Source organism: Narcine bancroftii, chromosome 8 (assembly GCF_036971445.1).
Source record: "Narcine bancroftii isolate sNarBan1 chromosome 8, sNarBan1.hap1, whole genome shotgun sequence".
In the NCBI taxonomy this organism is placed as follows: Eukaryota; Metazoa; Chordata; class Chondrichthyes; order Torpediniformes; family Narcinidae; genus Narcine; species Narcine bancroftii.
The window spans coordinates 60,658,297-60,684,370 of record NC_091476.1 but is presented as its reverse complement, the minus strand read 5'-3'; the positions used below and the strand labels follow the sequence as shown (position 1 = coordinate 60,684,370).

The 26,074-nt window shown below is 40.4% G+C and overlaps 2 long non-coding RNA genes across 4 annotated transcripts in view; one reads left to right on the top strand and one right to left on the bottom strand.

Moving 5' to 3' along the window:
- Positions 1 to 2,029: 2,029 nt before the first annotated feature.
- On the bottom strand, positions 2,030 to 15,680 carry LOC138740757 (uncharacterized). 2 transcript variants are annotated; one of them, XR_011343155.1, is made up of 3 exons: positions 15,473 to 15,680; positions 14,503 to 14,546; positions 2,030 to 4,559 (listed from the first exon to the last, which is right to left on the bottom strand). It is a non-coding gene; the product is annotated as an uncharacterized lncRNA (long non-coding RNA). The 2 variants fall into 2 exon arrangements; XR_011343154.1 differs by lacking the exon at positions 2,030 to 4,559 and adding an exon at positions 6,173 to 6,315.
- Positions 15,681 to 16,204: 524 nt separating this feature from the next.
- The window catches only part of LOC138740753 (uncharacterized), a 33,654-nt gene continuing 23,784 nt past the window's right edge, over positions 16,205 to 26,074 (top strand). For both annotated transcript variants that reach the window (XR_011343149.1, XR_011343150.1), the window contains exon 1: positions 16,205 to 16,345. This is a non-coding gene — a long non-coding RNA (uncharacterized lncRNA). The remainder of the gene's footprint in view (positions 16,346 to 26,074) is intronic.

Below are 26,074 nucleotides of genomic sequence, written 5' to 3'. Positions count from 1 at the left end.
TTTCCACTCGTCCATCTAATGAATTAGGATCAACAAACCGAGATATAGATGATGTGTGTTTTACAAAGACGATGATTCAACTGCTCCGACAGCAACTCCTCCCGCATGTCGCTGCAACCTGCTGCTTTTACTTGACATTCGAATGCACTGAAAGTTTGATCAGTTCGAAGCACTGTTTTCTACCTGGTTTATTCATGCTCAAGATTATTGTCATATGCACCAAGGCGCAGATAGAAATTGTATTTCAAGCAGACGGCGCAACACCTGAGAAAGGCGAGAAAGGTACAGGCGAAGGACTGCAGAGTTACAGAGTGAGAGAGTGGGAGAGAGAGAGAGAGAGAGAGAGAGAGAGACAGACAGACAGGCAGGCAGAGAGAGTATGTGTGGAGAGATGGGGAGGGGGAGAGAGAGAGAGAGAAAGAGAGAGAGATAAAGGAGAGAGAAAGATGGAGAGATGGGGAGGGAGAGAGATAATGTATTCACGGATATCTTCAACATCTCACTCAGGCAGGGTGGGGTACTCGTCTGTTTCAAGGAAGCTTCAATCGTACCGGTGCCCAGGATGAGTGCGGTAACCTTCCTAAATGATTATCGACCAGTGGTAATCATATCGAGAGTGATGAAGTATTTTGAAACCCTGGTGTTGAAGAATATCAGCTCCTGTCTGAGAGGTGAGACGGATCCGTTCAAATTCTCTATCATAGCAGTAAGTCTGCAGCGGATACCATCTAATGGCCTCTACACAAAGACCTGGAACACAACGACAGCAAAGATGCTCACATCAGGATACGCCTTATAGTCCACAGTTCTGCATTTAACATCATCCCTTTAAAATTGACTAGCAACCTCCAGGAGCACATAGGAGGCAGAATTAAAATTTGGCTGAAATGTGCACCAATAACTTCATACTAAATGTCACCAAATCAAGGAATGACTCCAGGAAGGTAAAATCAGAGATGTACAGTCCAGTAATCATTAGGGCAATCAGGGGTGGAGGTTATCAAATTGACATTCATGTGAGTGACTATTTCAGAGGATCTGTTCTGGACCCAGCACACTAACTGGATTGGGAAGAAAGCACGTCGGCGTCTCTAATTCCTTAAGATTTTGCGGAGGTTTAGCATGACATGGAAACCCTGGAAATTGTCGACAGATATATGGGGGAAAGAGTGCAGACCGGCTGCATAACGGTATACTATGGGGACACCTAAGGCCCTGAGCATAAATCCCTGCAAAGGGTAGTGGACCCAGGGAAGGGCATCACGAATAACACCCTCCCCACCATCGAGAACATCTCCGGGAAATGCTGCCGACGGAGAGCAGCAACAATCATCAAAGATCCACACGCGGCAGCACACGGACTGTTCTCGCTGCTCCCATTAGGAAAGAGGTATAGACGCCACAAGACTCGTGTCACCAGGTTCTGAATAACTGCTTCCTCTCCACCATCAGACTCCTCAACAAGAAACTCTATCAGGGACTTATTTAAGGACTCTTACTTTTGCACTTTATTGATTTCTCTTTCTCTGTTGTGAACCATCATTTTGTTTACATTTTTTAAATGTTGAGTCCGTTTTTTTTGTACTGCCAATAATTCTGCCTCTCCCGAAGGAATGCATCTCAGGTTGTAGGTCTGACAATAAATCTGAAATTCAAAACTGAAAGAGAAAGACAATTGAACAGAGGTAGAGATAGATAGATTGATATGGATAGAGCGAGAGATGCGGGAAAGAGGAAGAGAGAGATTGTTTAGTTGGTACAGATCGAAGGAAGCATGATTTCGCAATTGTTGGGATTATTCAGGAATCTGATTACAGCGGGAATGAAATATCGTTGGATCAGATATTGCATTATCTCACATCCGTGAAGACGATTCCAGGCGGGCAGAGGCTGGTGAAGAGGGTGTGGCGGGGAATTTTAATCTGTTGCTAGTGTTACAACGGCAGCAGAAAGTATGAATGGAGTGGATGGGTTGGAGTAAAGTTTGCGCAATAGACCTGTCAGAAATAAAACTTCTCACACATGAGTCTTTTTAAAACTGATGACACGACAAGCTTTATTTACAAGTCTGCAGAGTTGGACTCAACTGGCTTCTCACCAGTTAAGCCCCGATACATACAGTGCATTGATTTTTATACCCTTGTTGTTTGCCCTTCCCCTACTTATTAATACTGTTTTAATTGGTTAGTATTGCAAAAGCATTCTAAGTACAACTGCATTTTTAATTATCACGTTCGTTACGTACGCTGCGAACTCTACATACACTAAATTCTGTTTCTCACCCTTCTTATCAATCTTTTGTCTCCTGCATGTCTCTCACTATGACCATGAAAAGATAGGTTTAAAAAAACATATCCAGCTGAACCTTTTGTCCTTGGCTGCTAGTAAGCTCCCTGTCCGTTCTGGCTTCCCTTTTTATGATTAATCATCACATTTTAACTTAAGCCATTTTAACCTAAATTCTCTATATATAACAGACCGAGCCGTATTTACCACCATGCATTTGGTTGCAGTCGACAGCGTAGCAGTTCCCATATCACGCCGTGATGCACCCTGACAGGATCTTTCAATGGCTCATCTGTCGATGTTATTCCGTAATACAGATGACATGCTAGATTTCCTCTCGTTTCTGAGGAACTATGGCGCAGGTGCACCTTCTTTTGCATTGTTATATGGGTACACAAAGACAAGACAATCGAGATGTTTACTCCGAGAAACTTCGCACTGTCTCCAGTCTCCACCTCATGGTCATTGATGAGGATCGGTGTGCGAGCCCCTCTCCTCCTCCTGGTATCTTCACCCAGTAACTTGGTCCTGCTGATATTGGAGTTGAGGTTGTCCTGTTACCCAGCCACGAGTCCCTCTCTTTCGAAAACAGCCGTGGCATCCACGAATTTACAGTCGGATTTGGAGGGCTGTAGTTTTCAGTGCTCAGAGGCGTGGAGGAGCGGCTGCCACGCGTTGAGGAAGATCCTGGATGAGGCGCTGTCACCAATGTTCAATTCCTTCTGACCAGTGCGGTAGGAAGTCATGGATTCCAATGCAAAAAGGCCAATATAATTGAGTTCCGGATGAGACTGTTTGGTATTATTGTGTTGGATACTGAGCTACGGTGAATGAATTGTAGGTGTTTCGTGGCTGAGTGGAACCATCAGCAGTCTGCATGTGCCGTGGACCTCCCGTGGAAATGGTGATTATTCTCCTCGTCTTGTTTTTGTTAACTAGTTTCCTCATTCATTCTTACGACAGCGAATCTGGCGTCGATTGAGATCTTGTCTCGAGGAAAGTGCGGTCTGTCCAGATGCGTCACCCGCTACCTTGTGGTCATGGCCGTGGCGGATTTCCTGGTCATTATCTTCGATCTGATATTGAGACGAATTCCGATTGTTTATCATATGCGTTTTGTGAAGTTAATCCCCGCGTGTAATATCCACGCCGTCCTGCTTCATGCAGTGACCGACTGCTCTGTCTGGTTCACCGTCATGTTCACCCTTGACCGATTTGTTGCTATTTCTTGCCGAACGCTGAAACCTAGATATTGTACCGAGAGAACAGCGACTGCGGTTCTCGGGGCAGTGACTGTTCTGAGCAATTTAAAGAACATTTTCTGGTACTTTATGTACACACCTTGGTACCAATTGGCGCCTTTCTCGTGGTTTTGTTACATTAGTTCCCGTACTATGACTTCAGTTGCCTGGACCGCCATTGAATTTTTACATTACATCCTCACCCCCTGTGTCCCCTTTGTTTCCATCCTTCTGCTGAATGCTTTAACAATCAGACACATTTTAGTGGCGAGTCGAGTACGCGGTAGACTCCGGGCACACAATTGTCCTAAAGATCCCGAGATCAAGAACCGAAGGAAATCCGTTTTGCTGCTGTTCTTTATCTCCGGAAATTTCATTCTCTTATGGGCATTGGTTACCTTCCATTCAATATGGTCACGAATGTTGTATTTGGGATATTACTCTGTCTATATTCCCACTTCTGTATCAGCAATGGGCTTCATGTTCCAGATGCTGAGTTGTTGTACCAACACCTACATTTATGCGGTGACACAGACGAGGTTCAGGGACCAGCTGATCAATGTGTTTAAATATCCCTTTACTCTGCTGGTTCGAGTGATCAAACACAGATTAAAAAAAAATCTTTCTGACTCCATCATCCAACCTCACCAATTAGAAGCATAAACACGTAGAAAGATTAAACACGGGAACATTTCCTTCAGCCCATCGAACCGTCACCAACGCCAATTCGACCTTGATCTAGAAGTAGACGGGCGGCTGCAGAGATATTGGCATCTAAAGCCAAAAGCGATCAGCGAGAGTAACTCAACGGGTGAAGGTGCGTAACAAACAGTGGTTGAAGCCTCGATTAAGTGTTTATTGTCAAACATGAACCATTCTTTTTCTCCATTGGATGCATCTCGACCCGACTCATTCCTCGTGGTTAGTTCCATTGATCCCATTTCCCAACAACTTATCAACTCTTTCCATATGGGAGAATTCATCGGGAGTCGGGTTAATTTCCACTGTACAATTCACCTCGTGACATCTAATCTTCGGGATGTGAGAAGAAAAAACATAAAAAAGCTGAAAAAAATAACTAAACCCCCACCCCAACCCCTACTAATACATCGCACCCTCCAAACCTTCCACTATAACTCACCTAACTCCTAAAGAAGTTAAGAAAAAAAAAGAAAAACGAGAAGAGCAATCTTTAAATTTTCCAATTCAAATGATCCAAATATGGGTGTCAAATCTTTTAAAAAACATAATATTTATCCCTCAAAATATACTTTATCTTCTCCGAATGCCATCTCTTTAAATTAAGATCAATCTGTCTTTCCACAAAATTGCTATCCATTTCCTCACCACTGCCAATGCCAATCTCAAAACAGCTATTTGAAATTTATCCAATTTATATACCAAATAAAACTCACTAACATCCCCAATTTAAAAAATTGGATCTAAAGTAAATATTATTTTCAAAATATTTTGTAAACAATCCTTAACCCAAGACCAAAGTGGTTTAACCTTATCACAAGACCATACTGAACGTACATACGTACCTTTCTGACATTACATCAAAACACAAATCATTAAAACTCAAATTATATCTTTTCAAATGCTCCAGAAGTCAAATATAATTGATGTATAAATTAAAAGTTACAAGCCAATATCTAACTTTTATTATTTTTGTCATATTATTATTACAAATAATTTTCCAATGGTCATATCAAAATCAACTCCCAAATCTTTCTCCCATTTAAGTCTTGACTTATGCAGATCAAGTTTAGGAATTTCTGTTGCAATAAATTATACATTTCAGAAATAACACCTTTCTTCCTGCCATCATGAACTAACATTCCAAATTTCGACTCTATTTGTAAAAGCAAATTCTTCCAAAAATAATCATGTAACATTGATTTAATTTGATCACAACAAAAAAGAGTCTGCATTGGTATTTGAAATCATTCTTTCATTCTTTCAAATGAAAGAAACTGACTTAATTCATAACAATTAGATATCATCTTAATCCCTTTTTGTCCCATAGCTTAAGAAGGTAATTATTAACATTAAAAGGGAAAAAAGTTTAGTCTGATACAAAGGAGTATATCTAGATATTTTACCTTGAGTACCAATTTCTTTATTTATCTCATCCCAAATGCCTATCAATTGAGATATAATTGGCAATTTATAAAAACTGAATATTTTAGCATTCCATTTATAAACAAATTGATCTCTTCCATCTTTAGTTCTATATCTGCCCAAATTAATTGTTTTATTAATAAATTTTAATTGAGCACCCTTATAATAATTTTTTTTTAAATTTGGAAGGTTAATCTTCCAAATTCATATTTCCACGTTAACTTATAAATAGAAACTCTTGCTAATTTGCCCTTCCATAAAAATTTCCTAACTACTGTATTCAAATCTTTTTTTAAAAACTTTTTAGGAATATCACAAGGAATAGTTTTAAAAATAAATACTGAAGTCTGGAAATATGTTCATTTTTTATACAATTCACCATACCAACTAAAATTAATGGTAAATCTTTCCATTTATTTAAATCCTCCTTGATTACAGAAATTAACAATAATTTATATCGTATCAATGATTTATATGTCTATCTATTTTTAATACTTAAATACATAATTTGATCAGTCCATGTAAAATATACTACTTCTTTACAAACAGAATAATCGGCTTCAGACAATTCCTTTTATACCCGATAATTCTCCATATTGTATTAACCTTTCCTGTATCACTTTCAATGATTCCTGTAGTTCAGTTAAATAAATCAACACGTCATCTGCAAAAAAAAACTAATCTTAAATTCATCAAAATCTGTTATATCCTTTATATTCCTGTCCTGCCTTATTAATTGAGGTAATGGTTCAATCACCAATGCAAATAATGCTGGTGATAGAGGGCAACCCTCTCCAGTGGATAAAATAAAAAGAATAAGATAGAAGCCCATTTATCCTTACTCTAGCTTTTTGTTGTTTATATATTGCCTTAATCCAACATAAACATTGGTCCAAACTTAAATTTCTCCAATACTTTAAATATAAACACCATTCCACCCTATCAAATGCCTTTGCGGCATCCAATGATAAGACCATTGGTAAGTTTAATTTCTTCCATGGCATATTAATTAAACTGGTTAGTTTAAGTACATTATCAGCAGAATATTTTCCATTAATTAAACCTGTTTGATCAATATGAATCAACTTCAGGAAGTATTGCACTAATATAATCAACAATTACTCATGAAATTGACTTATGAGACCCAGGATTTAAAGGATCTTTTGGTTTTTTTTTAAAGAATTACTGTTATAATAGTGTGTTAAAAAAAGATTCGAGTGCAGATTGTTTATTTCTAACTTGCTGTAAAACTTCAACAAACACTGGAAACAATTTTTGGAATTTCTTATAAAATTCCACAGTAAAACTATCTTCTCCTAGAGATTTACCAAGAGACAGCATCAGAGGGTGAGTATAATAAATAGCTGGACTTACCGGGGCTTGGGCTCAGAAAGGTCAGACTCGGGGTCGGAGGAGACAGTGAGTCAATGCCTGGTGTCGGGTGAGAGGAGGAGGAGCCAAGAGACAGCATCAGAGGGTAAGTATAATAAATAGCTGGAGTTACCGGGGCTTGGGCTCAGAAAGGTCAGACACGGGGTCGGAGAAGACAGTGAGTATAATAAATAGCTGGACTTACCGGGGCTTGGGCTCAGAAAGGTCAGACTTGGGGTTGGAGGAGACAGTGAGTCAATGCCTGGTGTCGGGTGAGAGGAGGAGGAGCCAAGAGCAGCATCAGAGGGTAAGTATAATAAATAGCTGGAGTTACTGGGGCTTGGGCTCAGAAAGGTCAGACTCAGGGTTGGAGGAGGCAGTGAGTATAATAAATAGCTGGACTTACCGGGGCTTGGGCTCAGAAAGGTCAGACTCGGGGTTGGAGGAGGCAGTGAGTATAATAAATAGCTGTACTTACAGCGGCTTGGGCTCAGAAAGGTCAGACTCAGGGTCGGAGGAGACAGTAAGTCAGTGCCTGGTGTCGGGTGAGAGGAGGAGGAGCCAAGAGACAGCATCAGAGGGTGAGTATAATAAATAGCTGGACTTACCGGGGCTTGGGCTCAGAAAGGTCAGACTCGGGGTCGGAGGAGACAGTGAGTCAGTGCCTGGTGTCGGGTGAGAGGAGGAGGAGCTGGGAATTAATTGGGGTTAATTGGTAAGGGCTAATAAAAGGAGTAGAAAGGGAGGGAGCAGCCAGCGAGGAGCAGCACAGTGAGTGAGTGGCCCAGTGAAGGAGTGGGGTCTTAGGACTTTGGCTTGAGGGACTTTGGCGAGAAGGAGCTACTTGTGTGGGAAGGGTATTTATATTAAGAAAGAAGGAAATGGAGTCAGTTGGGGTAGTTAAGTGCTCCAATTGTGGGATGTGGGAAATCAGAGACAGCACAGCTGTTTCTGATGACTACACCTGCAAAAGGTGCATCCAATTGCATATATTGAATGACTGTGTTAAGGAGCTTGAGCTGCAGTTGGATGAACTGAGGATCATAAGGGAAGCAGAGGCAGTGATAGAGAGGAGTTACAGGGAGACAGTCACCCCTAGAGGGCAGGAGTCAGGGAATTGGGTGACTGTGAGGAAAGGAGGGAAAGTGCCAGTGCAGAGTACCCCTGTGGAAGTGCCACTCAGCAATATGTAATCTGCATTGGATACTGCTGGGGGGAACAGCCTATCAGGGACGAGTCGTAAGGGTCAGGTCTCTGGCACGGAGGCTGCCCCTGAGGTTCAGAAGGGAAGGGGAGATAAGAACAGGATACTTGTAGTTGGGGACTCATTAGTCAGAGGGACAGAGAGAAGGTTTGTGGGATGAGATCGGGGATCCAGGTTGGTATGTTGCCTCCCTGGTGCCAGGGTCAGGGATATCTCTGATCGAGAACATAGCATTCTGCAAGGGGAAGGAGAACAGCCAGAAGTCGTGGTCCATGTGGGGACCAATGACTTAGCTAGAAGTGGGGATAAGGTCCTGAAACAGGATTATGTGGAATTAGGTAGGAAGTTAAAAAACAGGACCTCCAAGGTAGTAATCTCTGGATTGCTGCCCGTGCCACGAGCTAGAGAGGGTAGAAATAGGAGGATGTGGAGGATGAATGCATGGCTAAAGAGATGGTGCAGGGGGCAAGGGATAAGATTTCTGGATCATTGGGATCTCTTCTGGGGAAAGTCGGACCTGTACAAAAGGGATGAACTCCACTTGAACTGGTGGGGGACCAATGTGGTGGCAAGCAGATTTGCTAGAGCTGTGGGGGAAGGTTTAAACTAGTTTGGCAGGGAGTTGGGGAACAGAGTGTGAGAGCAGTGTCAAGGGAGCATGGCCACCTAGATAAGAATAAAAACGATAACAAAGGTAGGATGGAGATTAGGGTAGAAGGTAGAAAAGAGAATGTACGTGAGGATCATTCTCTGAAATGCATATATTTTAATGCAAGAAGCATAGTGAACAAGGTAGATGAGCTTAGAGCATGGACAAATACTTGGGGTCACAATATTTTGGCAATTAGTGAGACCTGGCTACAAGAAGGGCAGGACTGGCAACTTAACGTTCCAGGATACATTTGTTTTAGATGTGATAGATCAGGGAGTAAAAAAGGGGGAGGAGTTGCAGACCACCAAATGGGTCAAGAAAACTAGAGGAACAAATTTGTAGAGAGATAATGTATATGTGTGAGAATCATAGGGCTGTGATCATGGGAAATTTTAACTTCCCTCACATTGATTGGGATACCCATATAGTTAGAGGGCTGGATGGGCTAGATAATCTACATCCTAGGGTAGTCAAGGAAGTGGCCATTCAGATAGCAGATGCTTTAAGAATTATTTTCCAGAACTCGATAGACTCAGGATCAGTACCCATGGATTGGAGGGTAGCTAATGTTACCCCACTATTTAAAAAGGGGGGTAGAGAAAAAGTGGGGAATTATCGGCCTGTGAGCCTTACATCAGTAGTGGGCAAAATGATGGAATCCATTATTAAGGATGTAATAGCGGAGCATATGACTAGCAGAGAAGGGATCAGATGGAGTCAACATGGATTTACAAAAGGTAAATTGTCCTTGACAAATCTATTGGAATTCTTTGAGATGGTGACAGGTAAAATAGATGGGGGAGAGCCAGTGGATGGACTTCCAAAAGGCCTTCAATAAGGTCCCGCATAAACGACTGGGTTCCAAAATCAAGGCTCATGGGATTGGGGGAAAAGTATTGATGTGGATTGAGAACTGGCTGGCAGGTAGAAGACAGAGAATTGGGATAAATGGCTCATTTTCTGAGTGGCAGGCAGTGACCAGTGGGGTACCACAGGGATCTGTACTGGGACCCCAGCTGTTCACAATTTACATTAATGATCTGGATGAGGGGATTGGATGTAATATCTCCAAATTTGCAGATGACACTAAGCTAGGAGGGGTTGTGTGCATGGAAGAGGGGGTCAGGAAGCTCCAGTGTGATTTGGATAAATTGAGGGACTGGGCAGAGACATGGCAAATGCACTACAATGTGGATAAATGTGAGGTTATCCACTTTGGTAATACAAACCGGAGGGCAGATTACTATTTGAATGGCAATAGATTAAGAGATGGGGAAGTGCAGAGAGACCTAGGGGTACTTGTACACCAGTCTCTGAAGGCGAGCATGCAGGTACAGCAGGCAGTTAAAAAGGCAAATGGTATGTTGGCCTTCATATCAAGAGGGTTTGAGTATAGGAACAAGGATACCTTACTGCAGCTGTACAGGGCCTTGGTGAGACCACACCTGGAGTATTGTGTGCAGTTTTGGTCACCTTATCTAAGGAAGGATGTTCTTGCAATGGAGGGAGTGCAGAGGCGATTCACCAGGCTGATACCTGGAATGGCAGGAATGACTTATGAGGAAAGATTGCAGAAATTGGGATTGTACTCCTTGGAGTTTAGAAGATTGAGAGGGGATCTCATAGAGACATAAAATTCTGGCAGGACTGGACAGAGTGGATGCAGATGGGATGTTTCCAATGATTGGAAAATCCAGAACCCGGGGCCATGGTTTGAGGATAATAGGCAAACCATTTAGGACCGAGATGAGGAGGAATTTCTATACCAGAGGGTGGTGAATCTGTGGAATTCATTGCCATAGAGGGCAGTGGAGGCAGGTTCATTAAATATATTTAAGAGGGAATTAGATATATTCCTTCAGTATAAGGGTATTAAAGGTTACGGAGAGAAAGCGGGGACGGTGTACTGAACTTTAAGATCAGCCATGATCTCGTTGAATGGCGGAGCAGGCTCGAAGGGTTGAATGACCTACTCCTGCTCCTATCTTCTCTGTTTCTATGTTCATTAAATGTGTTCAAGATTGTTTTCTGAATCAATTAGTAGAAGAACCGACTCGAGACGGTGTAATACTGGATCTCCTATTAGGGAACGAGCTAGGTCAGGTATCAGTCATTAATGTTGGAGATCCAATTGGGTCTAGTGATCATAATTCTGTTAGTTTTAAGGTAGTTTTAGGGAAGAGCAAGGAGGGCCCTAAAGTTGAGGTTCTGGATTGGAGAAGAGCAAATTTCGAAGGAATAAGAAGGGATTTGGGGAGTATTGAGTGGGACAGGATATTTTCAGGTGAGGGTGTAATTGAAAAATGGAGGATATTTTATTTAGTATTTTTTCTGTATGTGAATTACTTACTTTCTTCATATGTTAAAATTAATAAATAAAGTTTTGAAAGAAAAAAAAATGGAGGATATTCAAAAAAGAAATTTTGAGGGTCCAGAGTAGTTATGTCCCAGTGAGGATCAAAGGAAAGGCTGGAAGTCATAGGGAGGCTTGGTTTTCGAGGAATATTGGAAATTTGGTTAGGAGAAAAAGGGAGGTGTACAAGAGGTATAAAGAACAGGGAGCTGACAATTTGAAGGAGGACTACAAGGATTGTAGAAGGAATCTTAAGAAAGAAATTAGAAAGACCAAAAAAAGGCACGAAGTGGCTTTGGCAGACAGAGTAAAAATAAATCCAAAGGGTTTAAGTACATTAAAAGTAAAAGTTTAGTGAGGGATAAAATTGGACCCCTTGTAGATAGTGAGGGTAGGCTGAGTGAGAAGTCAGAGGAAATGGGGGAAATTTTGAATGATTTCTTTGCCTCGGTATTCACTGGGGAAAAAAATATTGAACCAGTTGAGGTAAAGAAAAATAGTGGGGAGGTCATGAAGCATATAAGGATAACTGAGGAGGTAGTGATGGCTGTGTTGAAAAAGATAAAGGTGGATATATCTCTGGGACCGGACCAAATATTCCCAAGGACACTCAGGGAGGCTAGTGGACAGATAGTGGGGCCATTAACAGAGATATTTAGGATGTCACTTGCCACGGGGGTAGTGCCAAAGAATTGGAGGGTGGCGCATGTACTTCTGCTGTTTAAGAAAGTGTCTAAATGTAAACCTGGGAATTATAGGCCCATGAGTCTGACGTCTGTGGTTGGCAAGTTGATGGAAAGTGTTCTGAGGGATGGTATTTATAAATATTTGGAGGTACAGGGATTGCTTGGGAGTGATCAGCATAGTTTTGTCAGGGGTAGATCATGCTTGACAAACCTGATTGAGTTTTTCGAGGGGGTTACAAAAAAGGTTGATGAAGGGAAAGCTGTGGATGTTGTCTATTTGGACTTTAGTAAAGCTTTTGACAAAGTTCCCCACAGGAGGTTAGGAAAAAAGGTGGGGGCATTAGTTATAAATGAGGAGGTACTGAAATGGATTCAGCAAGGTTGGATGGGAGGTGTCAGAGAGTAGTGGTAGAAAATGGTTTGTCCAATTGGAGGCCGGTGACTAGTGGAGTTCCTCTGGGATCGGTCCTCAGTCCACTATTGTTTGTTATATATATTAATGATCTGGAAGTAGAGGTGGAGAATTGGATAAGCAAGTTTGCGGATGATACAAAGATTGGTGGTGTTGTGGACAGTGAGAAAGATTACCGTAGATTAAAAGGTGATTTATGAAGGCTGGAGGTGTGGGCTGAGAAATGGCTGATAGAATTTAATACAGATAAGTGTTAGGTGTTACATTTTGGAAAGGCAAATCTAAATAGGTCATATGCATTAAATGGTAGGCTATTGAGATGTGCAGAGCAACAAAGGGATTTAGGAGTTGTGGTAAATAGTACCCTAAAGGGTGATACTCAGGTAGATGGTGTGGTGAAGAAGGCATTTGGAATGTTGGCCTTCATAAATCGGAGTATTGAATTCAAGAGTAGGGAGGTTATGATGAAATTGTACAAGGCATTGGTGAGGCCAAATTTGGAGTACTGTGTACAGTTTTGGTCACCAAATTATAGGAAAGATATAAACAAAATAGAGAGAGTACAGAGAAGGTTCACGAGAATTTTGACAGAATTTCAAGGTTTGAGTTACAGGGAAAGGTTGTGCAGACTGGGGCTTTTTTCTCTGGAGCGTAGAAGATTGAGAGGGGACTTGATAGAGGTGTTTAAGATTTTAAAAGGGACAGACAGAGTAAACGTGGATAGGCTTTTTCAATTAAGAGTGGGGGAGATTCGAGATTCAAACTAGAGGGCATGGTTTAAGATTGAAGGGGGAAAATTATAAGGGGAACATGAGGGGAAATTTCTTTACGCAAAGGGTGGTAGGGATGTGGAATGAGCTTCCGACAGACGTGGTGGAGGCGGGATCATTGGTTACATTTAAGGAAAGACTGGATAGTTACATGGATAGGAGAGGACTGGAGGGGTATGGACCGGGTGCTGGTCAGTGGGACTAGGAGGGTGGGGATTTGTTACAGCATGGACTAGTAGGGCTGAACTGGCCTGTTCTGTGCTGTAAGTGGTTATGTGGTTATATGGTATTGAATTAAGAACTAACATAATCTCCTTAAAGTCTATTTGCTCCTTAATCCAATCATTCAGTATAGGTAACTATAACCTATTTAAAAACCGATATATTTTTCTTTGGTCCTGTTGGACTTCAGAAGTATTTTTATATAAAATTCCTTAAACTGTTCATTGATTTCTTGAGGTTTATAAAAAATTTTTGATTTTTTTCTAACTGCTTTAAACTTTCTAGATATTTGTTCAGATTTCAATTGCCAAGCCAAAAGTTTAGGTGTGTTTTCCCCTAACTCATAATACTTTTGTTTATATCTTTGAAATAAACATTCAACTCTATAAATTTGTAATGTATAATATCTCAGTTTCATAGAATCTAATTTAACTTTTTTCTCTTTATGTAATGGACTCCTCTGTAACCCTTTTTCCAAAATATTTAAATCTTTATCTAACTTATCAACTTCAGCTAAATATTGCTTTTTACATTTAACTGTAAAACTAATAATGTGACTCCTTAATATATTTATAAAATTTTTCATTTTTGAACAATAAAGGATTAAACCTCCAATGATAAGTAGAAACCATACTTTCCTTTACTGCATATGTCAATAAAACTCGTGAATGTCTGACAAATTTCTAGATTTATATTGTCAATACTACATTTTACAATAATTGAAATGACAATAAAAAATCATTAATAGAATAAGTATAATACTTAGCTGAATAATAGAGATAATCTCTCTCTTTCAGTTTTAATTTCCTCCATATATGAATTAAATTGAATTCCTTCATCAAGAATAATAATTTTTTAGTCATCTTAGTTCTGGGTGTCACTTTCTCAAATTTATCAACTAAAGTATTCAAGCAACTATTAGAGTCACCCCTATCATAATTTTGATCATATGAATATGATAAATTAAGTAAACCATCCTGAAAAACAACATCTTATCATCTACATTCAGTGTATAAATATTTACCAAAGTCCAAGACTCAGAATAAATTTTACAAATAACTAACAAAATCCTCCCAATTGACTCATAGACTAATTCCAAAATAAATGGCACATTTTTATGAACTAATATTGCCACCCTTCTAGCTTTAGAATTAAAAGAAGAAAAATATGACCCAACCAACCTCTTTTTTGACTTTTGATGTTCAATTTCAGTTAAATGATTTTCCTGCAAAAAAGCAATATTAACTTTTAATTTCTTAGTATAAGTAAACACCCTCTTTCATTTGATTGGGTTATTAAACCCATTTATATTACATGTATCAAATTTTAAATTATCCATCAGATTCATGGCAATCTCAATCTGTGCAGCAAGACTTTATCCACATAAAAATTAATAATCAACTCTCCTCAAAGAATAAAAGAAAAGAAACAAAAGCACACTCTAAACAATATATAAAGAAAAAAAAACTGTCCCTCCCCCTTTAAGTACTAAAGTGCTACTCTCCTTTAAACATGGGTAGAAGCCTAATCTACTAAGTGAGCGACAGTGTCAGTTGACTTCAATGAGATTCTGCATCTTCCCCAAACAAAATTAACAAAGAAAATATATAAACCAGAACATTAAGTATGATAAGCTTCTTCCAAATCTTTATTCATTTGCTCATCATCAATCAAGATCACTTTGGAATCACTTGATTCCTTCTTATGCATCTCTTCCAATTGATCTTTCTGCACTTTCTTCTTTTTCTCCTTCTGAACGACATTGCCATTACCATTCTACTTAGTAACTCTATTTGATATTTGTGCATGAGAAGATGAAGACTGACATTTTTAAGATCAGACAAAGAATTAGCAAAAATCAATGCTTCTCCATCATCCTCAAAAAAAACCTGAGATTCATGTTCCCCATAAAAAAACCTTTAAAGACAGTAGGGAATCTAAAAGCAAATTTATAACCCTTCTGCCAGAGGACTGTTCCGCCAAATTAAATTCTTTACATCTTTTAATAATATTTTGACTGAGATCCACATTTAAAAAAAACTGTTCTGTTATCGACCTCTGTGTTGCTCTATATTTTGAACTGCCATCTTAAAATTAATTCCCTATCCTGATAGTGTAAGCACCTAATCAAAACAGATCGAGGTGATTTACCAGGCAAAGGTTTCCTTCTCAGTGCTCTATGAGCTCTGTCCAATTGAAGTCCATTTGGAAACATTTCCACTCCCAAGACATCAGGTATCCATTTTTGGAAAAATGTAACTGGTAAATATTCTGGTAAATCCATTATCTTCAGATTATTCCTCAGGCTCAGATTCTCCAATGAATCAATTTTCTTCAGTAAATCACTCTTCTCAATCCTCCATCCTGTAAAAGAATCATCAAAAGTATTCAACTTTTGTTGACACTGATCAATATCACAAACACAATCTTCCAATTTATCTTCCATCTTCTTAACCTTCACTTGAATTTTATCCACAATTTTTGCATATTGCAACATCAGCTTTAACAGTTGAAATATCTTCCATCACATTTGAAAGCTTATTATTAACAGATGTAAAGCCCAAAGAAATCTGCTGCGACATTGCTTGGAATTATAACTCAAAAGAGTCTTTATTTTTAAATGAATGCCTCCTCTGGGCTGCAACAGATTTCCCTTGTATTTCTTCCTGTTCACTAAGCTATAATTCCTTCTTCAGTACTGGATTCTTGGAATTCTTCCACTGCTCCTGTTCCCACTACAGTTGCTTTTTTACTTCCCCCGCCTCCACCCCCGTGGGTTTTGGACCGATCCTCTACCGATCCCGACTCGCTAGACCAGCTAGCTCCAGCCCCCCCTCCCCGGAGAAAATACTCGGAATACCGCGCGTGCGCATAGACGTTTCCACAGAAACCCTTCGCTTCCCGTCGGTGCCATCTTGACCGGGGCTCCGCACCCCAGGCACCGGCATTACCCTTGGAGTAGGCGGCTGTCGTCACTGGGAGCGAGGAAGAACATTACCCGAGCCACCTAAATCCAACACCAAGGTAGGCCGAACTTCTTCCAAGCTCACCGATTGCTTCAAAGTCGGTTTTTCATAGTTTGAGCTCTCATTTTTTTCATGATTATTTTTGACTACTCCAATAATGCACTGTTAAAGATCATATATTTGAAAGGGTATTTTTAGACAAGTATTTATACAAATCTGTCAGGAGCGATGACACCCCACGTCTCTTCGCCACGCCCCCTTTTTTCCTTCTATTTAATTCAAAGAGTTGTATCCTTTACTTCACTGACGAGCAATTTTGAAAAAATGGACATAGTTTACCACTTCCTCACATGCATTGGATTCAAGATTATCATGTCTTGTTTGAGCTTAGAGAAAATTAGATATAACATTAAAGAAATTATGATTGAATTTTATAAGATATGGGGCCCGTTTACGGACTAATATCATAACTTGACTACATAGGTTTGAGTGCTCTGGGCGCTACTTGCCAGTGGAACAGAGGATGAAATTCGATTTTTTGCTTATTTTTATTGGTGACCATGTTAAGAGGGAGGGGTAGGATTAGCTTGGGGGGAGGGTTTTCTTTTGTATTACTCATTTTCTTTTCCTTTCTTCTTTATCTTTCTTTGATTATGTTTTTTTTCCCCTTTTCTTTATATGTATAAGAGATCACATTACCAGGAATACATTTCAATTATAGAATATGAACCAAAGTTTTTCTAAAGAATTTTTGTTATGTATGAACAATGTGTAAATTGCTTATAATTCGTGTTTTGTATATTATTGAATTCAGATCTACGATTATTGTTCATTCAATGTATAACATGTGATATTTCTCACTTCCAAATTAATAATATATTAAAAATAAAATATTGAGATGCAAGGAAAGACAATTTGTATTTCTCAAATACTTAAACCTTATATAGGGTAAAGTGTGTGCACTCCTCTCAATCAAACCCATTTTACAAAAATCTCAAAAGAAAACAAAAAAGAAGAAAAAAAAGAAGACCCCGCTATTAATCAAACCCCTCCCTCTAAACAAGGTTAACCTGTTGATCAAATAGCTAAGATACAAAAGACGGCATTCGGAAACCAGAGAGCATCAAAACACCCTAATTTGTTAAATTGTGGTCATACTCCATGCCCGGACACCATGTTCTGTAAAAATTCACTTTTACTTCTTTAACATTGTATCTAATGTTTTCCTACACTTAGGAAAGACATGACCTCCTGTAACTATTGAATATGAGTAGATGGGGGACTGTCTTTCCATTTCATCAAAATTGCCTATCTGGGTATCAACGAGGTAAATGCTAAAATTCGCTTCTGAGATGAAGTCAATTCTATTTCCTGTTCTTGAGTAAAACCAAATAGAGCAATTAAGGGGGATTGTTCTGATTTGCCCCTAAAAATAACTGATAAACTTCGAAGATAATTTTTCCAAAAATCTTCAGAACTATGGCAAGTCCAAAACATATGTATCAATGAAGCCTCGAAAATGTTACATTTCTCACATAATGAATCAATATCAGAATAGAAGCGAGATTGTTGAAGTTTGGAAATATGTGCTCTATGCATCACTTTCAACTGCAATAAACAATGTTGTGCCCAGAAGGAGGTCCTTTTCAATGATTCCAACCCTTTCATACAATGGGTCGACCAGAATTGCACACAGAAGTCTTCAATTTGACCAAACAAAAGTATAAATAGCTGATGAAACATGAAAGAATGCAGATGCTGAGATTGTAGTAAAAACACACCAAAATACTGGGATAACTCAGCCAGTCTTTTCACTGTCCATAGGGAACAAGGAAACATTGTAATTACTGCATCCAATGCTCCCGTTCAGGGATGCTCTCCATCAGAAAGACTGGACGCAGGCTAGGAGTTCGCTTTGTAGAGCATCTTGGCCCTGTCCGCTGCACTAGCGTGGATCTCCCAGTGGCCACATTCTATTCCCTTGCTGGCATACCTGTCTGTGGACTCTTGCACAGCCAGACTGAGACCACATGCAAATTGGTGCAATATTACCTCATCTTGAGACCCTCCAAATGATGGCATTAATATAGACCTCTGGATTTCATTAAAATACCCTCTCACTTACTTCATCTCCTGTCATTTTTCCCCAGCCCTGTCTCTCCCTTCCCTGTCTCCTTCCCTACTATTACACTCCCCAGCAGCAACTGAGAGACACAAACAAATCTGTTGTTTAACACAAAATTTATTAACAAACTAACAATAATAGAATTAACCCGATAAACTTAACACCCAAACACCAGCCTTAATGGCAACTCTATACTAACAACAGATTATCTGTGGGGAATAAACCCAGACTATTACAGTCCAAGTTCAAATGCCCCAAAATACCTATAAAATTCTCAAAACAAAACCCCCACATCAGTCATGTCAAGAAGGAACAGCTCAGGGATCTGGTCTCCAGGCTTGGGATTTTTTTGTTTCCTTGCCAACATATCTTTTAGTTTGAGGCTGTATCAAGAAGACCATTGTCCCTATCAACTTGCAGCCCTGACAGGGGAATACAAGAGTTGCTTGAGTTTCGAATGTGGCAACATCACCTTTACTTCCTTCACCTGGGAATTTTCACAGTGACTTCCAAAGCTTTCTTTAGGGTTAACAAGTGATCTTCTTTCACACAAATCCTTCAAAGCTCTCCTTAAGGTTAACAAGTGACCTTCTGTCATGCAAATGTCTCCTTTGCTTGAGTGGCCCCATGACTCCTGCCACACAAAGCCCTCCTCATGAAAGGGGACGGGAGAGGCACTGGTCAGCCCCACACACCATCTGGGTATCAGAGATTCCCAAACTACTGTCGGAACAACCTATAAACAAAGTAGCTCAGCCTTTGTTTTCCCACTGAAACTATTAGGTGAGCACACTGACATACAGTTCCAGATGGCAGTACTAGCACCCGTGCTCAAAGCAACTCAACGTGAAGCTTGCTGAAGCTGCCAGGTAAGCACTGACTGCCTGCAGCCCAATCCGCCAACTAACCTCTTTGAAACCAGCATGCTGGGCTTTTTAAACTGCCCAGCCAGAGCCTCCAGCTCTAGCCATTGGTGGAGAGAGGTTTACAGCCACAGGCTCACTCTCCTACAAGCCCACAGACTTCCAGCCCATGGTTCCCATGCTTTGACCACTGTCAATGTTCCTTAGTGGTAGCCCAGCACTATTACAGCTCCGAGCAGCTGTCACATCCCCCGCAGCAGGTTCAGTCCTGTCCTCAGTCATGATAAATTCTTACCTGGTTCCTTATCATTTCCAATTAACATGATAAATTCTTACCTGGTTCCTTATCATTTCCAATTAACATCTGTTGTTCATCTGGATTCCTCCCCAGCCTGAATTGTCTGAATTCTGTGATTTTTCTGACATTTCCTTCTTTGACTCTCTCTAATTATTCCTTGAAGAAGGGCTCGGGCCAGAAATTTCAGCAGTTTATCTTTGACTCCAATGAATGCTGAAAAGACCGGGTGAGTTCCTTCAGCATTTTGGTGCATTTTTACTATAAATAGGTGCAACATGACTCCGTGGCATATAAACGCAATGCCCAGCGCAATGAAGCCAAGATTCTCCTTTACTGTGATATGTACTTGAGTGATGCTCTCAATGAACGATGATCCCTCTACACATTGATGCTTGTCAGACCCCTTCCATTTAATGTTTCTATCGGACATTACAGCACACCACAGACCCTGATCGATATAAATTTACTCAAACTTTCCCTACCCCATCACCCTCTATTTTTATTTCATCCACGTGCCTGTTGCATAGTCTTTTAAATGTCCCTAATGTCCCAACCTCCACCACTACCACTGGCAATGCATTCCAGCCACCCTCTACTCTGTCTTAAAAAAACGTAATCCTAACATCTTCCCTAACCTTTCCTTCCCTCACCTTGGACAGATGTCCTCTTGCCCCAGTAAAATGTGCTGGCAGGCCACCCAATGTGTGCCTCACCTAATTTTGCAGACCTCTATTAGGTCACCTCTCATCTATCTTCATTCCAAAGAGAAAAAAGAATTGAACTTTAACATATTACTTAACATACCTAACTATCTAATCCCCCCCTCTAATACTAAGCACAGGTGTGTGTAATGTATATTTAAGATTAGAAAAGTTATTTGGATCATAGTCCAATCTCACTGGTTGCAGGCAATTCTTGTACTGTGCACAGAAGTTAGAATTAACAAAGTTCACCAGTCTTTGGTCCTTAACAGGCAAATTATTACCACTCAGGAGGGTTCTTGCTGGTTTTCAGAGAGAGATTCCTTTTCCATGACATCCGCAACTAATTCCTTCTCAATCAGTCTTGCTGTCAAAACTTGCCCCCTTCAGGGTTCCCCAGATGATCCTCTTTCTTTCAGGTCACCTTTCACACTGCCAGTCTTCTCCTTTGACTAGGCAGCTTTCAAAAGTTTGCCAGCTTGTCCTTCTGGAACTGATTTCTGTCTCCTCTCTCTCTGTTTCACACCCTTCCTCTCTGAGAGCAAAACAGTTCTCTTCTGCCTGCAAAGATCACATGCTATCCCAGGCAAGCTGCTGTCGATATTTTGTTGCCTCCTACAAAAAGCATTCTGCAAAAATCCTGCAAATATTCTGTGTTTTAAAATGTGTGTGTGTAAGCTTCTCTAACAATTCTTCCCAAACCACCTCTAAATACTCTGTCACACCTTCCCCCTTTAAAAGGAATTTTAATTCTTGAGTTAAAATTCAGTTATTACTAAACTGTCTTAAAATCACTAAATAGATAACAATACACAATATATCTTTCTTTTCTTTCTTTGGCTTGGCTTCGCGGACGAAGATTTATGGAGGGATAATGTCCACGTCAGCTGCAGGCTCGTTTGTGGCTGACAAGTCCGATGCGGGACAGGCAGACACGGTTGCAGCGGTTGCAGGGAAAATTGGTTGGTTGGGGTTGGGTGTTGTGTTTTTCCTCCTTTGTCTTTTGACAGTGAGGTGGGCTCTGTGGTCTTCTTCAAAGGAGATTGCTGCCCACCGAACTGTGAGGCGCCAAGATGCACGGTTTGAGGCGATATCAGCCCACTGGCGATGGCCAATGTGACAGGCACCAAGAGCTTTCTTTAGGCAGTCCTTGTACCTCTTCTTTGGTGCACCTCTGTCTCGGTGGCCAGTGGAGAGCTTGCCATATAACACGATCTTGGGAAGGCGATGGTCCTCCATTCTGGAGACGTGACCTACCCAGCTGCTGAAGACACAATATATAACATGTAATAATACAGTAATTCAATTTTGAAAGTACTTTTATACACTATTAATTTTACCATCTTGACAAATAACCAGCAATCACATTATTTACACCTCTGATATGGTTAATTTGCAGATCATATTCTTGTAATATCAAACTCCAGTTTTACAATCTTATGTTTTTATTCTTCATCTTATTCAAAAACACCAGAGGATTGTGGTCAGTGAATATAACAATTGGTTTATAAGCGGTACCAAGAATCACGTCAAAATTCTGCAGAGCAAATATGATAGCCAACAGTTCTTTTTCAATAGTGGAATAGTTCTTTTGATGAACATTGAATTTTTTGAAAAGTAGGCATCTGGATGGTCAATTTCATTACTTTTTTGCAATAAAACTGCACCTGCTGCTCTCTCACTGGTGTCCACTGCTACAGAAAATGGCCTGTCAAAATCAGGAGATTTTAACACAGGGCAATGGCATGGCTTCTCCTTTAAATTTTCTAACACTGCCTGACAATCTTTAGTCCGCACAAACTTTCCCCTTTCTTCAAAAGATTGGTTAAAGGAAGACCAACCTCAGCAATATTTCCTGTAATATCCTGCCATTCCTAAAAAAAAATCTTCTCACTGCTTTTTTGCCATGGGGAATAGGAAACTCAGAAATTGCATTCACCTTAGCATGAATAGGTACAACTTTGCCATGACCAACTCCAAATATGTTACCATGGAATTTGCAAATTGATTCTTTGCTAATTTAACAGTCAAGTTTGCTTTGGATAATATTAAAAGAAGAAATTGGATAATCTTGCAAACAATTTGCCCAATTGCCTTAGATGTTCTTCCCATGTGTCACTTTTTGTGATCAAGTCATCAATATAAGCATCTGTATGAGTAAACCCTTGGATAACCGAATTAATCATCCTCTGGAATTTTCAGGGGCATTTTTCATTATATTCGTATAAACCACGTGGAGTTACAAAAGCTAAAATATTCTTTCCTCTCTCAGTTCAACAAATCCAACTTAGTAAGAAATTTAGCTTTGCCAATTTTATCAATACAGTCATCTATTCTTGGAATAGGATAAGCATCTGTTTTAGCTACTGAATTAACCTTCCTATAATCAGTACAGAACCTAACAGTTTCATCTGGTTTTGCTTCCAGAATTCAAGGAGAACTCCAATCTGAGTTTAATAATGTCATTCCTCAACGTATATTCCACCTCCTGATCCATGATTTTACTCTTTTTAATGTTTATTCTATATGGTTTTATGGGATTTGCCTCTCTGACATCTACATCATGGTAAATCACTGATGTCCTTTTTGGAACATCAGGGAACAAATTTGTGTATTTCAAAAGTAATTCTTTCAACTGCCTCTGCTCTTGTAACTTAAGATGGTCTAACTTTTCTTCCAAAATTTTCCATAATTGTTGAGTTAGACAGGCGCACAGGAACCATGGGTTTCTTTAAGGTTACCCTCACAAGATTCTGTTTTCATAATCTTATGATCTACCACTTCCTCCACTCTTTCAACAGCCAACACCTCTGATATATATTCTCCACGACCCTTATCCTCATAATGGTTTCATTAACAATTCACCCTCCAAGTCACAAGCCATTTCTTTAATCTCGTGTTCAGTTAATACTTTCTCCCTTAAACTAACAAGATCTGCATCTATTTTCTGTTGCTGAATTAACTCTTTTCTTGACAAAGAGAAATCCTTACTCTCACAATGACCCTGCTCTTTCAAAAATACTTCAGAAGTACTGGGCAAATCTCTATCAACTGGATTTTCTTTAGTTGTCATCATTTCCTTTATCACATGCAGGATTTATCTCACCATCCTCTCTAACCACGTCCTTACTAGGCCAATTTTTTAATCTTAAAACTGATCCAACTTTATCCTCTGCCAAATCATTCCCCAATAAAAATGAGACACCCTGCATGGGTCACTTTGAAATTACTCCTACTACAACAGATCCTTTGACTAATTCTGAATTCAGCACAACCTTGTGAAACGATATTGACTCTACCTCACCTCCAACACCTTTAATCAAAGTTGTCTCCCCTGTGTTAGTCCTTTGATGCACAGTTAAAACACTTCCCAACAACAATGACTGAGCAGCCCCATTATCTCTAAGAATTTTAACTGGAACCTGTGGGTTCTCCCTCCTTTATTGAGACAAAGCCCTCCGACACAAAAGGCTTGAAAACATCCATGACCTCCTTACCAGGTTTGGCACCTCTGCTCTCCTTAAATTCCATGGTTTGAATACATGGTTCTGGTAAAACCTGTTTTTCTCTTTTTCAAGACGATTCGCAATCACATCACCAAGTTTCTTACAAAAATGACATTAAAAATGCATAAATTCTGTCCTTTCCTACCTTTCCTTCATCTTTTCTTTTAACATTTTCTCCAGACTTTATTCCTGCTCCACACTAACCTTAAGAATGGGTTTATTAATCTGTTCCATATTAGCTCTCTGAAAATGCCTATTATTCTGGAATGTACTTTTGTGAATCAGAGCAAATTCGCCTGCTAATCTAGCCGTCTGTTGTCACGTCCCCACGTCTCTCTCATCCAGACATAATTTAATCTCCTCTGGGACACACCTTTTAATTTCTTCTTTTAATATTAATTCTCTCAATCTGTCTGAATCATTGTTTATTCCTTTGGAGGCGCACCAATGGTCAAAACTGTGAGAGATGGGAAAATTGATCTAAAATTATGAACATGGAAGAAAATAAAGTTCATCAGTAAAATGGCTGTAACCAGTTCAAACAGGATAAGCTTGGGGATTAGGATGCAGGAAAGCAGAGTCAGCACGATTAACATAAGAATCTTCTAGTCTTTGTGACAAGACCATAGGACTAAGATAAGGAATGGTAAGGTACAATAGAATGTAGGAAGTGAGGTAGTCTGGATCAGATAAGGGTCTCCTAGCCCTGGACAGAAGTACCAAGTCATACATTTCTAATTAGCTAACCATACACAGATTTATACATATGAAATTAGCCAACCCTAGATAGAATGAGTCAACTCTGCATATCAAGAGACTGTAGCCCAGAGAATCAGGAAGGTGTGAATAAGGACAATGACATGATGGGGCACCCACAGGATACCCCCTGGTCCTCCAAGTGTACTGAAACTGCACGTAGGCAGGAAGGATTACCTATGCCAAACCCATCCAGGGGGGCAGAAGAATGTAAGGGGGAGGGCATTCTGATACTGAAATTGACTGTATAAAAGTTGGGTGAGCCCCAGTATGTGTGTGTATTCCCAGGGTAAGGGGAAGCACCCAACTTTGCATTGTTGTAGTAATAAATGTTCTTTGTTCTCAATTTTTGTCTCGAGCAATTTCTTTAAAGGTACTTTAATTTCTAACAAATGGGGGCTCGTCCGGGATCACACTCCCTCCACTGACAGAGTGCCCCGACGACGAGAGTAGGTGCACCCCGGCTGATTCAGCTGGACTCACGGGCGACGGGTGGCTGGTCAGTGGAAGAAGCGAGTGATATCCGAGAAGAGGCATTGAGAACAAACGGCGGAAGGACGCGCGCTAGAGCAGTACTGCCAGAACTCGGTAAGAGTATTTTACTTGTTCCTAAGCATGGGAATAGCGGGCAGTAGAGATGAGAGTCCTGACACAGGACGTGACCACCAGATAGCTACGTACAGCCCGCTTGGGTTGATGTTATCTGAGTGGGGCACAGGAAAGACCCGCGGTAAAGACAAACTGACGATGGTCAGGTATTGTTGTAATGAAGGGGTAAAATACCCGGTTAAAGGGAGCTCCGTGTACTGGCCAAAATTCGGATCCGAGGAAGAATGGATGTGTAAAGCTTTGAACCTATGGCTCTATCAAAACCAGAAAGACAATGTTGAGAGCAGGGAATATGCAGCCTGCTGGCTCAAGGGATCCATTGAACAGCTGGTTTTGAATGAGAAAGAATTCAGGGATAAGAGAGAGGAGGAACCTTTTGTCCCTGAATCACAGGGTTGGGATGTGTTACATTCCCTCCCTTCACCTTATGTTCCTCCTATGCCGGCTCCTATCTTTCCTTCCCCTCCTATGACCTACCCTTCTGCACCTTCCCCACCTCCCCCACCACTAGAGAAGAGAGAAGAGAGCAGGAGTGGTATGATAACTTGCTCACAAAGCACTCGATTACCACCTCTGTTGACAGGAGAGAGAGGTAACTTTAATTCAGAACAGTGTGAGACTCTTCAGGAAGAAAGGGCAGAACCCTTTGATTCATTTCCCAGGGAGCAGGAACCCAGACCTAATAAGCTAAGAAACCAATTGGATGAGACCACTGCGGGAAGTTCCCATGGGAGAGGGTCTCGGTTTCGTAAATGTGCCCCTGTCCAGTACTGAAGTATGTAACTTTAAGAAAGAACTGACCTCCCTGATAGAAGATCCCCAGGGATGTGCCGAACAGTTAGACCAATTTTTGGGACCAAATATATATACAATATGGGGGTCTCGACATAGAATCCCCAGCAGGGGAACAATTGGTACTAACAGGTTTT